At 41.0% G+C, this 16,364-nt stretch overlaps 1 long non-coding RNA gene across 3 annotated transcripts in view; it reads left to right on the top strand.

The window, feature by feature from the left end:
• Positions 1 to 16,364, top strand: part of LOC140627211 (uncharacterized) — a 117,043-nt gene that overhangs the window by 74,787 nt on the left and 25,892 nt on the right. For 2 of the 3 annotated variants that reach the window (XR_012026071.1, XR_012026070.1), the window contains exon 3: positions 9,400 to 9,528. This is a non-coding gene — a long non-coding RNA (uncharacterized lncRNA). Of the gene's footprint in view, positions 1 to 7,572; positions 7,863 to 9,399; positions 9,529 to 16,364 lie in introns of those variants that run through there. The other variant, XR_012026069.1, reaches the window with a different exon arrangement.

The raw sequence follows: 16,364 nt of genomic DNA, 5'->3' as shown, positions 1-16,364 counted from the left end.
AAACACAGATGGCTCTTAAAAATTTGGCTCGGGGGCACCTCACTGGCTCAGTCAGTACAGCATGTAACTCTTGATCTTGGGGTTGTGAGTTTGAGCCTCACATTGGGTATAGAGATGACTTAAAAATAAAATATTTTTAAAAAAAAAGAATTTGGCAAGAAACTGGCATACCATCACTTCCTCTTACATTTCTTGAATCAATGCAGATGACATGGAGAAGCCTAGGAAGAATGCTCTGCATCTAGTGGGAGTAATTGAAAAGTCACGTGAAAAAGGGAATGCATATAAGTAGAGGTGACAAATTCAATAACTTACCACATCTGTCAAGATCCTTACTAGAGGGACGCCTGGGTGGCTCAGCGGTGGAGCGTCTGCCTTCAGCTCAGGGCATGTCCTGGAATCCAGGATCAAATCCCACATCCGGCTCCCTGCATGGAGCCTGCTTCTCCTTCTGCCTATGTCTCTGCCTGCTTCTCTCTCTCTCTCTCTCTCGTAAATAAATAAATCTTTTTAAAAAAAAGAATCTTACTAGAAATTTTGTTTTCATGAAGCCAGGGTTTGTGTGATATATTCTCCACTGTGGCTTTTGCTGTGTGAAAAGCCTCCCCAAAAATCAGTGGACTAAAGCAACAATCAATTGTTAGCTTCTGATTACGTGGTTTGAAAATTGGCGCTGGGCTCAGCTGAGCAGTTTTGCTGCTGGTCTCCTCTGAGTTCATTCCCACAATTCTCATTGGCTGGGCAGTTTGCTAGGGACCAATTGGTCCAGGATGGCCTCACTCACATGCCTGGCACTTGGTGCTGAACTGCTAAGTGAAGTGGTGAGGGTGAGAGGGCCACATATCACCAACACTGTAGCGTGGGCTAATCCACATGCTGGACATTCAGGTTATCTAGGACCAGCAAAAGAGAGTGAGCCCTAATGCACATTTTCCAAGCTTCTGCTCATGTCCTATTTTCTATTATCCTATTGGCCAAAGGAAGTCGAATAGCTAAGCCCAGACTCAGAATACTCAAGGGCCCAGATACTGAGTATGAACAAATTGTAATCTGTTACCACAATAATCTGCCATACCTGGCACTGTTTTTGACACATCACAGGCACTCAGAAATAGCAGTTGAATAACTGAACACTGGTGATTTGTCTTTCTGTTGTTGTTATCAGTATAAACTTACAAAATCTTCCATGCTGCTATTGACACACAACTAACATATCAATGTCTACCAGGGCAAAGGCTCTAGCGATGTGCTTTCTGTATCAAGGAGATTTAAAAGGCATGTTTTTCACATTTTCAGATGCCATGATATTTGAAGCTAATACATTGAATGATATAATTAAAATCCAAAGTATTGAGTTGGAATAAACATAACATTTTTAAATTATCAGAATATTATGTTCATTGCACATGTTTTATAATAAAACCAAAAAAAGTTTTATGTTAAAACATGGAAAACATATAAAAAATGTGAACAACCAGGAGCACTTGACAGGATGAGCACCAGGTGTTATGCTATATGTTGGCAAGTTGAACTCCAATAAAAAATTTTTTTTTAAATGTGAACAACCTAATGACCAATAAAAGAGGATTGATTAAAAACTATAGCAATCTATATAATGGAATACTGTGCATTTTATGAAGCTGAGATATATATTCACTGGATAAATACATATACTGATATTCATTGGATCTATCTATCTATATATATATATTCTGATGTGGAAACAGTTTTACAACTATTAAGTTAAAAAGAGAGTTACAAAACAGTATATTAAATATAATTCATTTTTGTTATATACAATGTTGTAGGCACATACATGATCATATATTTATATCTACAGAATACTGTCTGGATAATTATAAACAAAAATGGTTTGAAAAGAAATCTGCATCCCCATGTTCAGTGCAGCATCATTTATAATAGCCAAGATATAGAAAAAACCCAAGTGTCCACTGATAGATAAACAAAGAAAATGTGGCATACACACACAATGGAACATTACTCAGCCATAAAGAATGAAATTTTGCCACCTGTTGTTACATGGATGGAACTTCAGGATATTCTGCTAATTGAAATAAGTCAGAGAAAAACAAATACCATATGATCTCACTTATATGTGGAATCTAAACAACCACCACCACCAAGCTCATAGGTACAGGAAACAGGCTGGTGGTTGCCAGAAGCAGGAATTGGGCAAAATAGGTGAAGATGGTCAAAAAGCCAATTATAAAATGAGTCATGAGGATGTAACATACAGTATGGTGACAAAAGCAGACAAGCAAACAGTATTTTTTTAAGATATATTTAGTTATTAGAGAGAGAGAGAGAAAGCATGGGGAAGAGAGTGGCAGAGGAAGATGGAGAGAGAATCTCCAGCAGACTCCTGCTAAGCACGGAGCCTGACTCAGAGCGTGATCTCACTCACAACCCTGAGATCATGACCTGAGCCAAAATCAAGAGTCAGACCCTTAACCAGATGAGCCACCCAGATGCCTCAGTAAGCAAACAGTATTGCTTAAGTTGTACAAAATGTTTAAAACCTAGTTCAAATGAAATTACTCTCTGTTGCTCCAAAATCTGATTCCTTGTTGCTGCCTTCTTTCTGGCTTTTTTTGTATCACAGACAAAAAATTATATCTCTCTTCCACATAACAATTCTACCATTGTAGGAACAGAAAGATCATCTTGTTCTCTTCTTTAGTCCTTGAGATGTTCTTTGTATAACATGCAGGGATCCGGCCCTTCTACCTGGAAGAGCCACATGTGCCAAGATGTGCCATTTAGGTCTCTCTGGGAGTTAGCTGTTTGGTGTCATCACCGGCCATATGTGTTTTGTGCAGCAGCAAGAGGCATATTCTCTACCACTGCCCCTTCCTGTGATTATCTTCCCTGTTCCTTCCTCAATGTGGCCTCTCCTCTCCCTCTAGTTGTGTGGTTTGTTCTATCAGTCCTTAGGTTGATTTTTTGAGTATTCAGAACAATTCGACAGTTACCTAGCTGTGTTCAAGGGATGAGGCAAGCTTAAGGTCCTCTTACTACGCTGCCATATTATCTCCTACCTCAAATAAATGTTAATTCTTTATTTTTTTAATATTTTATATATTTATTTTTAGAGAGAGATAGAGAGAGAACTTCTGTGAACAGGGAGAGGGGTAGAGGGAGAGGAAGAGAAAGAATCTTTTTTTTTTTTTTTTTTAAGAGAAAGAATCTTAAGCATGCTCAGCATGGAGCCCAACCTGGGACTCAACCCCACGACCCATGAGATCATGACCTGAGCTAAAGATCAAGATCCAGACACTCAACCAACTGAGCCATCCACATGCCCCCAACATAATATTTTTTTTAAGATTTTTATTTATTTATTTATTTATTTATTTATTTATTTATTTATTTATTTATTTGACACAGAGAGAGAGAGAGCATGAGTAGGGAAAGTGGGAGGCAAAGGGAGAGGGGAAGCCAACTCCCTGCTGAGCAGGGAGCCCAATGTAGGGCTTGATCCAGGCCCCTCAGATCATGACCTGAGCCAAAGGCAGATGCTTCACCAACTGAGCCACCCAGGCGTTCCCCCCCCCAACCCAACATAATATTTTAATAGGATAACTAGTAAGTTCTGCATATAGATACCAAAAATTTATTTTTGAAGTTTAGAATGAAAGACCATGTTTCACCTCAAGTCATTTGGAAAAGACATTAGGTTATTTAGACAATTCCAAGTTCATTTGAAGCCCACAGCATCATATGTCCACATAAAAATGAAATTTTTAGTCTACATGGATAGGTATTTGGGATCATCATCCTAAGGCCTAATAGTACTGATAAGACCAGCATCCATACCTTTCACGCATTTCTAGATGTTCCACCTAAAGAACTTTTGTAAGTTAGAAAATGGATCAAGGCAAGCCGCCAGGACAGTGAATAATGTGGAAATCACAGATATTTATCCTAAACCAAGGAAACTTAGAGAAACATGATACTGATTCGCCAATTCTTTGAAGAAGTATATCATATAGAAGAAAGAACAAGCTGTGATGTTTCATCAGTTTCCTAGAACCAGCAGCCAGAAAGTTCCAGGGAGGCAGATGTTCGCTCAGTAACAAGGCCTAGCATTTAGATACACATGAAATGGAACCCTTCATAAAGAATAAGCAGACACTGTGTGGCCATCTCCCAGAGATGTTGCAGAAGTGAGTTTTTTAAATTTGGAGCAAGGTTGATATGCTGTTTAAGTTCCCAGTCAGATTCAAGTTTGCATCTGTTGCTTTGCATGGCTGGGTAGGGGGACAGGTTTGGGAGGGAGCTGTTGCCAGTGTTGGAGAAGACTCACTATTGTCACTTGTCTGTGGATTAGTTAGAATAATACTGTCACACAGTACCAGACTGAAGAGAAAATGACTCAAGGTTATTCTGCAATGGTAGCTGAATTACTGCAAATATTGCCAAGATGAGAGTCACAAAATCACTTCAAGTAAAGAAAGCGAAACTAGAAATTTCCCATTTTAATTATTTTCTGTACAAATTCAATTGTTAGTGTACCCATGAGTTTGCCCTGTCATTCCAGGAATATGCGTGGGGTTTTTTTTTTTCCTTTTTTTCTCTTCTCTCAATGTAGCAATCTTCATCCTTTTATTACTGATAGAAACAAACATTTATTTTTGAATTGTAAAGCCATTATTATCCTTCCACTAATTAATTCTATCTCTGTGGCTGTGGTTTGTAAAATACTGCTTTTCCGTATCTTGAAGTACAAACAAAACTGTTCTCTGTGATGTTAAGCACAAAGAATAAAATAAATAAGTTCTGTTCACAGTCAGGATTTATCTGTTTCAAATTTTTCTAAAGCACAAAGCATTGTTAATGAAGCACTTAGCATTAAACTCCCAACAGCCTAGTATAAAAACAACCACACAAATCCCCCAGATAAAGAGAAACATGGGAAGTCATTTTCAGTGGGTGCAGGGAAGGAATTTATGCCCTTTTAGTGAAGTTTTAAAGGTTCTGGGTTCTATTATTGTGTCAGAGATATGATGACAAGGAAGCTGAATGATCTTTTTAATTGATTCCAAAAAGTTTAGGAAACAATGGAGTAGGTCTGGGGATGAATAAGACTGAGTGAGTGAGTGAGTGAGTGTGTGCAAACTTTCTTATTAAATGTGCAAGTTGAACCCCAGAGATCCAAAGAAAGTTCTATAATAAAAATCTGAGACACCATCTTGCCCCCTCCTGGTCCGATTGCAAGAAGTAAGGGGACCGTGCCAGGAAAGAGGGCTGTCAGTGAACTCCATTAGGAGCCCACTTGATAATCTTTGTTAGCAGAAGAGAGGGAGGGATCTATCAAGGCAGTCCCTACAGGGAACCAAGTTTGTGCCAAAACCTGCTAAAGGAGAAGAGGAGGCTGCATTTGTAACAATAATCAAGGCTTTGCAGTTCAAAACAATGTGTTCCAGGGGATCCCTGGGTGGCGCAGCGGTTTGGCGCCTGCCTTTGGCTCAGGGCGTGATCCTGGAGACCCGGGATCGAATCCCACATCGGGCTCCTGGTGCATGGAGCCTGCTTCTCCCTCTGCCTGTGTCTCTGCCTCTCTCTCTCTCTCTCTGTGACTATCATAAATAAATAAAAATTTAAAAAAAAAATAAATAAACAAAACAATGTGTTCCAGAAGCTATAGGAGATGTCTTTGTGAACAAGAAGCAACAGAATAACTGATAGAGGTCCTTTGGTATAGATGAATTAGAAGAACACCAGAGTCTTCAAGGATAAAGTTTTACGTCTGTCCTTTTGCCTGTGTCATAGGTCTTCATTTATACAGTAAGACATATGTATGGAGTCTACGTTTTTTGGAGATGGACCGGACTGAGCCCAATGAAACCTCAAACCTTATCCCTCTCATGGCCAAGAGCTGATACATACAAGATGACTGGCTTTGGCTTAAGATAGTATTTTTCCCCCAGGAAACCTAATTTCTCTATTTAAGAGACTTATTGACCCCATTAGAGGGTCAACACACAAGTCCTACACATAGAGGGCTCTTAGAAATATCACACACTTCAACAGATATTAGCCTTCAATGAAAGATGTTCTTTCCACAAAAAGTAGACACGCTTATTGCTGAAGAATCAGATAGAACTTTATGAAACTGCCAGATTTGTAAGTTCAAGAATCAGGATGATTATTACAGCAGGCATCTTGCATCTGTCCAGGGTTCCCACTCTTCCCCTTTCTGCAGCCTGCTGTGACACGGGAGGCTGCCCCAGATGAACTGCATCAGGGGACTCTTCTAGTTTGGCCTGCAGATTGGCCACTAGAGGGTAGAGGCGAGAGACAGGAGGGAGAGAGGAAGGGAGGGCGGAGGCCTTAGTTGCCCAGCTCCCTCTCTGGCTGGCTCCCTAATCTCCATCCCAGGCTAGAGCTGCCATCACCCACCGCACCCCACAGCCTTGTCCCATCCTCTGTCCCAGGGGCCGTTTCCTCCCCTCACACCCTGAGGCGTAGGGGCGGAAAGAGCACTCAGCAGTTACTAGTCCTGGGGATACTCTGAATCCTTTGTGGTTCTCCTATACTCTGACTATCCGTTTGTAAACCTATTTATGAAACTATCCTCAAATGACCCAGGTTGACAGCACCATCTTGACACTAACTGTTCTCAGTGCCTGGCAAATTTATTATATACGAGGAAAAGGGACATTCCATAGGAAGAGGAAACTTTTATACTTGGGTTTTCTTCATTAGTAACTACTATAAAAAAAATAATAGCTAATGTTTACTCGGAGCTTATTCTATGCCAGAAACTGCTCTGAAAAGTAGGCACGTGTTAACTCATATAACCTTATAATTAAGCCTGTGAAGATGTTACGCTCATTATCCTTACAGGCGCAGAAAGGTTGAGTGACTTTTGCCCATGTGATATTGTGATTTATAAGAAATATGTATTTGTAGGGATGCCTGGGTGGCTCAGCGGTTGAGCGTCTGCCTTCGGCTCAAGGCGTGATCCTGGAGACCCCGGGATCGAGTCCCACGTCGGGCTCCCTGCATGGAGCCTGCTTCTCCCTCTGCCTGTGTCTCTGCCTCTCTCTCTCTCTCCCTCTCAATGTGTCTTTCATGAATAAATAAATAAAATCTTTATTTAAAAAAAGAAATAGGGGATCCCTGGGTGGCGCAGCGGTTTGGCGCCTGCCTTTGGCCCAGGGCGCGATCCTGGAGACCTGGGATCGAATCCCACATCGGGCTCCCGGTGCATGGAGCCTGCTTCTCCCTCTGCCTCTCTCTCTCTCTCTCTGTGACTATCATAAATTAAAAAAAAAAAAAAAGAGTGAGAGTTCTGGAATCCTACTCTAAAAAAAAAAAAAAAGAAATATTAATTTGTTTGGTCTTCATCCCCGTTTCTAGCTCAGAGCTCCTAAAGCCCTTGGAATTTCCTAAGTGGTCAGAGCAATAGGAAGCGTCTTTGGTTATTCATAACAAACCCCTTTCAATCACACCTGATTCTATGTTAATGAGATGACTTTTAGAAAGCACCTACGGATGGGGGCTGGTTGCCAGGGCAACCAACCACTTGGTTGGAGGATTGGAACTTTCAGTTACAACCCCCCTGAGACCTGAGGAAGGGAGGGGCATTAGAGGTTGAATCCACAGCCGGTGACCAATGATTTAATCAACCACACCTATGTAATGAAACCTCCATAAACACCCAAAGAGACCAGGTTTAGAGAATTTCCAGGCTGGTAAACATCGGAGATGTGGAGAGAGCGGTGCACCTGGAGAGGGCATGACAGATCCGTACCCTTTCCCCATGCTTTGCCCTATGCATCTCTTCTACCTGGCTGTTCCTGAGTTATACTCTTTTATAACACACTGGTCATCTAGTAAGTAAAATGTTTCTCTGAGTTCTGTGAGCCGCTCTAGCAAACGCATCAAAACTAATGAAGGAGTTGTTAGAACTTCCAATACATAGCCAGTCAGTCAGAAGCACAGTTGAAAACCTGAATTTGGGATGGGCAGCTGAAGTTGGGGGTGGAGGGAATCTTGTAGGGCTCAGCCCTTAACCTGTGGGATCTGACACTATCTCCATGTAGATTGTGTCAGAATTGAGTTGAACTGTAGAACACCCAACTGGTGTTAGAGAACTGCTTGGTGTGTGGAAAAAACATTTTGGAATTAGCACCAGAATTATACTCAATATCACACAACTAACAAGTGGCAGGGTTGGGATGTTGAAGCAAAGTAGTCTGACTGCTGAGCCCAAGCTGGTAACACAGAGCAATACTGCTTCTATATACAAGAACGCTACAAGTGTAATTCATGGGGAAAATTTATGTAATCCAAATGTAAAATTACACTGATCAAAACTTCTAGCATGTATGAAGTTGCTAAGTATCAAAATTAGACACGTTGGCTTTAAATTGTAGCACAAAAATTTCTAGAAGATAAAATGTTATACAAGGTAAAGCCCTAGGAGAAATGGTGCTTTCAAAAAGGTAGATTGGGGAGGAAATTAGTGATTTTTGAGCACCTACTCTATACCTAAATGTTTACATACAAACATTCATACTTACAGGGGCACCTGAGTGGCACAGTCAGTTGAGCATCTGACTCTTGATTTCAGCTCAGGTCCTGATCTCAAGGTCATGGGATCAAGCCTGCCTCAGGCTCCCCACTCAGCAGGGAGTCTACTTGGGATTTTCTCTCCTTCTCCTTCTGCCCTTTCCCACTTCCCCCCACTCACGCATCTGCACTCTCTCTAAAACCAAACAAACAACAAAACCAACTAAACACATACATACTTATATACATTTCATAAAATAGAATCCTTGTAGCAAAACTGTATGACAGCTACCACTGTCCTTATTTTATAGATGAGGAAACTGAAGCTCGGGTTGAGGTCACACCACCAGTGGACACTGACCTCCCTGGTTAAAATATGGTGCCCACCTCAGTGTCAGGGGTGCTGGTATTACCACTACAAGACAATTCGGAGATTAGCGACATATCACAAGACCCACATGAAGCCCCATATTCTGAAGCCATCATAACCACAGTCCCATATTAGAGAATGAGATGATGATGATGACAAAGATAACAATGACAGAAAAACAAGCCACCTTTGGCCACATATCCAGTTGGCTCAGTAGAATCTGATAGTGTTCTCAGTTACTCTGAAACGACTCTTCCATTGGAGGTAGAAATCAAGTTGGGCTCCTTCATTTTCACAACAAACTATTAACTTTACTAGCACAGCTGGTGTCTTCACTGAGCAATTTTACAAACACTCCTTACCAAGTTCAGTTGAAACTGATAACCATCATTCCTCCCTTAAGTATAGTTCAGACAACTGATAATTGAAAAACCACAGACTAAGGAACATTAGTGATATGTTATATTTCTTTTTTTTTCTCTTGGTAGGTGAAGCCCACCCAGTTTTCCTATTGGTACAGATCCTAGATCCCTCAGGCACTGGACTAGAGTGGAAGAACAATCAAATATCTTCCCATCTTCGGTGTAGGTTGCTCTGTCTAATGAACCAAAGCATGGGTAAGAGATTTTTTTCTTTATCTAGCTAATAAGCCATAGCATTGTGAGAAATCCCTCCCAGATTTTGTTAGTAACGTCTTTTTTCCCTTTATTCTAAGCTTTTTTGGTTATTGTTATGTGTGAATATTCATGAGAATATTTTTGTGAGACATTAGGAGGATCTACCATCAGAGATACCTCTTTATATTCCTTTACCTACAATGTGTCACATTATGACACCTAAATTTTGTCAGCCTTTTGTTTCTTTTCTCCTATAATTTGGAACAATTTGCCCATTTCTAGAGACTTCTAGATTGTCTAGGGCTATCTTATGTGGGTACTGCAATCTCAACCAATTATAGACCTGAAAATTTTTATTTTTATTTTTTTTATTCATGAGAAACACACAAAGAGAGGCAGAGACATAGGCAGAGGGAGAAGCAGGCTCCCTCTGGGGAACCTGATGCGGAACTCAATCCCAGGACCCCAGGATCATGCCCTAAGCCAAAGGCAGACAATCACTGAGCCACCCAGGTGCCCCTGAAAATTTTTATTTTTATTTACATCCTTTTAGCTCCCCTAAACTCTGTTCCAATAAGTTAGCACTTGATGACCTTGTAATGTATGAACTCAGTTCTCTGACTAGCTACGTAGTTTGTTGGGCCCAACACAAAATGCAACTAAGGAATTTCTTGTTCAAAAAATTTATCAGTTTCAAGATGGCAACAGCAGAGCATTAAACCAAGCCCTTCTGAACACGGGGCCCCTGCCTTATGCTGCTGCATGGGCCCCATGCCTCAAGGCCTGAGATAGAGTGCCTTAAAATGTTTAAATGTTGCATTCTTTATTGGATTATTTTTAAGCAAGAGCATATATGAGAAATGGCTCAAAGGAAGCTTCTTGCCATATGTAAGGCATGAATTTACAGATTCACTTCCTTTTATTAAAAAAAAAAAAAAATAGAGGGCAGCCCCGGTGGCTCAGCGGTTTAGCACCACCTTCAGCCCAGGACGTGATCCTGGAGTCCTGGGATAGAGTCCCACATCAGGCTCCCTGCATGGAGCCTGCTTCTCCCTCTGCCTGTCTCTCTCTCTCTCTCTCTCTCTCTCTCTCTCTGTGTGTGTGTCTCTCATGAATAAATAAATAAAATCTTTAAAAAATAAAAATTAAAAATAGAAAGAAATCTTAAAACTATTTTTTCTGGTATTTAAGGTTAGTAAAAAAAATGTCTCCAAACAAATGCATATGCTTTCTTCCATTATCCATTCCTCCATTTCTCAATACTGATTGATTAGCCTCTCTCTTCAAGCACTGCTCCGGCCCCTGGGATAGATCAGTGAACAGATCGGTGAACACGGCAAATCCCTGCCTTCCTGGAGTTTACAGTCAATGGGTGGAGTTAGGATCGATTTTCTAGCCTTGTCAGGGAAACTTGCAGCTCTCCTGAAGGCTGACAATGTTTCCAGCCTTTTCCTCCACCAGACAGCCCACTTTACATGCAATATTAAAGAAACAAATATTTAAAATTTTATTTCAGTGCACAGTAGGAGCAAAATGAAGGAACCACATTCTAACATACCACCCTCTGCACTTCACAGAGCTTTTTTTAAATGCAAGAGCAAATTTCTGTATAATTTATGTTGACCCCTTTAGACATGAATGAAAAACCTGTTTCCACGTAACTCATTAATAGATATATAATTGGTATTTCATGGCAAGTTTTACGCTTATCTCAATCACCTTCTGTCACGACCAGGCATCAGTGTTATGTCTACTCTCTGATAGAAAGGGGGCTAAGAAGCAAAACAAAAGAATCTAAACAAAGCTTTTTCATTAAATGTGATCACTAACTGGCAAAAGTAGGAAATAGATTCCCAGCTGGCACTCTGAGATTTCAAACTCCCACATCCAAACAAACACACCTGAAATGCCCTGAGCTGGCTGCTGAACAGAATGGTATTTATTGACAACACAGCAGTACATCGTGATTAGGAACTTGGAGCTTTGAATCAGACATTCTGTCATTCTGAGTCTGAATTAGAATCCCTAAATTACCCCCAAAATCGGCCCAGAGGGAGGAAGAGGCAAGAGCGTGGAGGATTTTTAGGGTAGTGAAGCTACTCTGTATGATATAATGGTAGATACGTGTCATTATACATCTGTTCAAAATCCTAGGTCGTACAACACCAAAAGGGAACCCTAATGCAGACAGTGGACTTCAAGTGTTAGTGATGTGTCACTGTAGCTTCATTGCTTGTAACAAATGTGCTGCTCTGCCGGGGGATGGTGATGAGTGGGAGGCTGTGCCTATGGGGAGACAAGGGGTATATGTGGACACTTTTGAGCTCAGTACTGCTGTGAACCTAAAACTGCGCCCCGAAAAAAATACACTCTCTTAAAAAAGAAAAACCAGGCACACATAGCCCTCCCAATCCATTATGTCCTCCGCCAAAACACCACTCTCATCCTTACTTGGCCTTGCAATAAAATACGGTTCAGTTCGAGGCACACTTTGAAACTTAAAGTATCTCCTAATGGCTTGAAATATCTCAAAAGATTAAAAAATATCCTGAGTCAGAACAGAATGATAGGGAAGCAAATGGCTGGTGAGGGTTCTCTCTTTCAGACATTGTAAAAGTACAAAGTATTGAGATAGCTCCTTAAATCACCACATTCACCGTAAAATCCTGAGGAATGGAGATAAGTAGCAGTTGAGAGAGCTTTCCCCAACAGCTTCACTGGGTCACTCTGTCTTAGCGCAGGTCGCCATAACAAAATACCACAGACTGGGACATCTTAAACAGCACACATTTCTTTTTCTCAGTCCTCGAGGTCTGAGATCGAGGTGTTGGCAAGGTAGGTTCTCTGATTTCTTCTCTGGACTCCTAGCAGCATGCGTGCTCACGTGACGTCTTGTCTGCGCATGTGTGGAGAGGACCAGGGCTCCCGTGTCTCTTCTTCTAAGGGCACTAATCCGCTCATGAGCCCTACTCTTAAACTAAACACATTTTCCCCTCAAAGTCCCAAGCTCTAAGTACCATCATACTGGGGAGGGGGAGCAAATTTCAATATATGGATTTGGGGTTGTGAGGGGAACATGGGGACACGATTCAGCCTATAGCACCATTGTTCCAAGTGTGGTCTCTTGGCCCTACACATAGAAGATGAAGAAGGAGACTTTGTTTGGAAAGCACTTAATATATTCTGGCACTGGGTTAAGGTTTTCAATATACTATTTCATTTAATAGAGCAAACCGAATTGGGAGGCTCAGAGAGATGAGATCACTTTCTCCAGGTCACAAAACTAGTAAACTTTGCAGATTCCAACCCTGTCCCATAGGACCCCGGTGCTCTAGTCTTCCTGCTGGCCCATGGGGCCTTTCTTAAATTTCAGTACTTGCCTAGAGCTTATGTAAGAGTGATCAGGCCCACAGGAAACAGGCTCATACCTCCAAGGTCACAGGAAACCAATTTGAATCAGGAAGTCAGTGCTTTTATTTCATAGAGGGAGCTATAGTCAGTCGAAGAGCGTAAATTTGTGTTTGCTCTTGAATCCGTGAATGAGGTGAAGAAATTGATTTGTTTAATTGCTTAGTTAACGTGAAGTCAGACAAAAGGATTTGCATGGTCTGCAGGGGTATTTCAATACTGGCTGTTGTTTTGCATTCTTCTTCTTGACCACATGATTTTTCATGTCCCTTCACATCAGTATCATCTAGCTTAGGACGTAAGGACTATGTCAATCTAAATTACTGTGTACAGCTGAGTATATAGCAGCAAAGTGAAAAGACGAATTAAAAAAAGAATCCCAGTAACTGCTCTTTATCCGGCAGCATCGCTAGGTCCACCTTCAAATACTTGGCTGCGAAGCCAGGAGAATCTACAAGTGTTCTTCCTTGGGTTTGGAACCCAGCAGGTCCAGCCTCCAAGATTCTTACCCCTCTCCCATGTTGACCTAATACCCAGCACTACATTGCAGCTCCTTTCCCCAGCCCACTCTGCCCAAACAGCCCCCATTTAGTGCTACAGGGGTTGATGATATTTTGCTGTAAAGGACCAGATAGTAAACATTTTCAACTTTGCAGGCTATGTGATCATGAAAGCAGCTCCAGACAGTATATAAACAGATGAATGTGGCTATGTTTCGGTAAGATTGCATTCATTTTAAAAAGGCGGCAGCCCACATTTGGTCTGCTAGCAGTAGTTTGCTCACTCCTGCACGAGTAAATAACATAGTCTTTGCTTGAAATTTCCATGATGGAGAAGAGTGTTCATTAATATGACACGCTTCACCGAAGAACTCACTTAAACCCCCAATGAAATTCTTAATTGTTTTGGCCTCCAGTAGCGCCCCCACCAACCCCACCCCACCCCCGTCTCTTTTCTCTTTCCCTTCCTACCACAAAGACCCTAGTATTCTTCAAAGCATGTCAGTTCTTCCTTAAAACTTGCAAGGCCCATTAAACGGTTGACAATACCCATTGTCCTTTAAAAGCAGGTTGAGCAAGTCCTATTGTTAGTAGATTGTGTCTCTTGAAAGTCTCACTCTCTACCCCAAGATCACATTAAACATGCAACATCCAATAATTGCCTGAAAAGACTTCTGTATCATTAATCATCAGGGAATCACAGATTTAAAACTCAATCATATACCACTGCACACACTAGAATAACTGAAATAAAAAAGCTTGACAACACCAAATGTTAGTGAGGACATTGCTTATTTTTTTAATAATAAATTTATTTTTTATTGGTGTTCAATTTGCCACATACAGAATAACACCCAGTGCTCATCCCGTCAAGTGCCCCCCTCAGTGCCTGTCACCCAGTCACCCCCACCCCCCGCACTCCTCCCCTTCCACCACCCCTAGTTCGTTTCCCAGAGTTAGGAGTCTTTATGTTCTGTCTCCCTTTCTGATATTTCCTACCCATTTCTTCTCCCTTCCCCTCTATTCCCTTTCACTATTATTTATATTCCCCAAATGAATGAGAACATATAATGTTTGTCCTTCTCTGATTGACTTACTTCACTCAGCATAATACCTTCCAGTTCCATCCACGTTGAAGCAAATGGTGGGTATTTGGAGGACATTGCTCATGGGAATGTGAAATTTTACAGCCACTTTGAAAAACTGTCTGGCAGTCTTTTGATAAACATACATCTACCCTATGACCCAACCATTGTACTCTTTATATTTGTCCAAGAGAAATGAAACCATATATCCACATAAAGACCCATATACACATGTGCATAGCAGCTTCGTTCCCAATAGCCCAAATCTGGAAACAGGCCAGATGTTTCTCAACAGAAAAATGAAGAAACTGTGGTATATTCACATCTTAAGATACTAGTCAGCAATTTAAAAAAAGCAATGAATTACTGCTATGGACTTAATGTGTCACTCCCCAAAAGTTATCTGTTGAAGCCTTAATTCTCAATGCGATGGTACTCGGTAGTGAGGCCTTTGGCAAGTAGTTGGGTCATGACAGGGGAGCACTTGTAAATGGAATTAGTGTACTCAGAAGAAGAAACCTGAGAGAGATGTTCTTTCTTGGCCAAAGAAGAATACAGCAAGAAGGCAACCAACCTGCAGAGTGGGAGGAGGGCTCTCACCAGACACTGAATCCACTGGCACTTTGATTTTGAACTTTCCAGCCTCTAGATCTATGAAAGATAAATATTTGTTGTTTAAGCCCCCCCATCTGTAGGGGTTTTTCTGTTTTGTTTTGTTTTGTTATAGCAGCCCAAGCTAAGACAACTACCCATACACATAACAACATGAATGGTTGTCAAAAATATTATGCGAAGTGCAAGAAGCTAGATGCAAAAAAGAGTCAAGAGCATATGGCTCCTTTCTGTAAAATTCTAAATAGATGAAATTAATATATGAAAATACAAATGAGATTAGTAGTTGCTTCTTAGGTGGAATATGAGGATTGAGTAAGAGAAAACATGAAGGATCTTTCGGGAGTGATGGAAATATTGTGGGTCATGATATGCATGTGTTAAACTTATTAAACAGTATATTTCAGAGCTGAAAGTTTCATTGTGTATACATTTTACCTCAGTACACAAATATTAAAAATATCATATTTACCTGACATTTTTTAAGTCCCAAGATGACCTTTGGAGTTCCAACCATCACATCTGCAATCCGAGTAGTGAAAAGGAAAATGAATGGAAGGGTAAAAGGACAAAGGACACCTGCTGGCTCTCCATCATCCATACAAAACCTAAAATTCTCATCAACAAGTTGGACAACCCTAAGTGCAAGAGAAGTGGAAAAACAGACACATGCTATTTGGACAAGCACCTTTCAGACAGAATAAAATCTGTTTGTAGTAACAAGAACCAGGGAAGAATGGATACTGGCTATCCATTGGTAGATTCAACCACACCATAAAAAAGTGTGTGTACACACACACGCGCGCACACACACGTCTTACACAATTTCAGGAGATTCATGGGCCTTCACTGAATCCCATTCTATTTGAATTCTTTAGTAAAAAAAAAAAACCAATGGTCTAGGGAGTTTGAGGAACTAGATTTTTTTTTAAGATTTACTTGTTTATTTTATTTTATTTTTTTTTTTTTGCTTGTTTATTTTAGAGAGAGAAAGAGCAAACTAGGGAGGGACAGAGGGAGAAGGAGAGAGAGAATCTCAAGTGGATTCCACACTGGGCACAGAGCCTGACATGGGACTCAATCCCACAATCCTGAGATCATGAGCTGAGCTGAAACCAAGAGTCAGACACTTAATCGACCGAGCCAACCAGGTCGCCCAAGCAACTACTTATGATTAAGCACAGTTAATGAAAGTGTGTGAATGGCAGGTTCACACAACAGTGAACATTCA

This window comes from Canis lupus, chromosome X, assembly GCF_048164855.1.
Source record: "Canis lupus baileyi chromosome X, mCanLup2.hap1, whole genome shotgun sequence".
In the NCBI taxonomy this organism is placed as follows: Eukaryota; Metazoa; Chordata; class Mammalia; order Carnivora; family Canidae; genus Canis; species Canis lupus.
The sequence above is the reverse complement of the archived record's forward strand: the minus strand, read 5'-3'. Positions and strand labels throughout refer to the sequence as shown.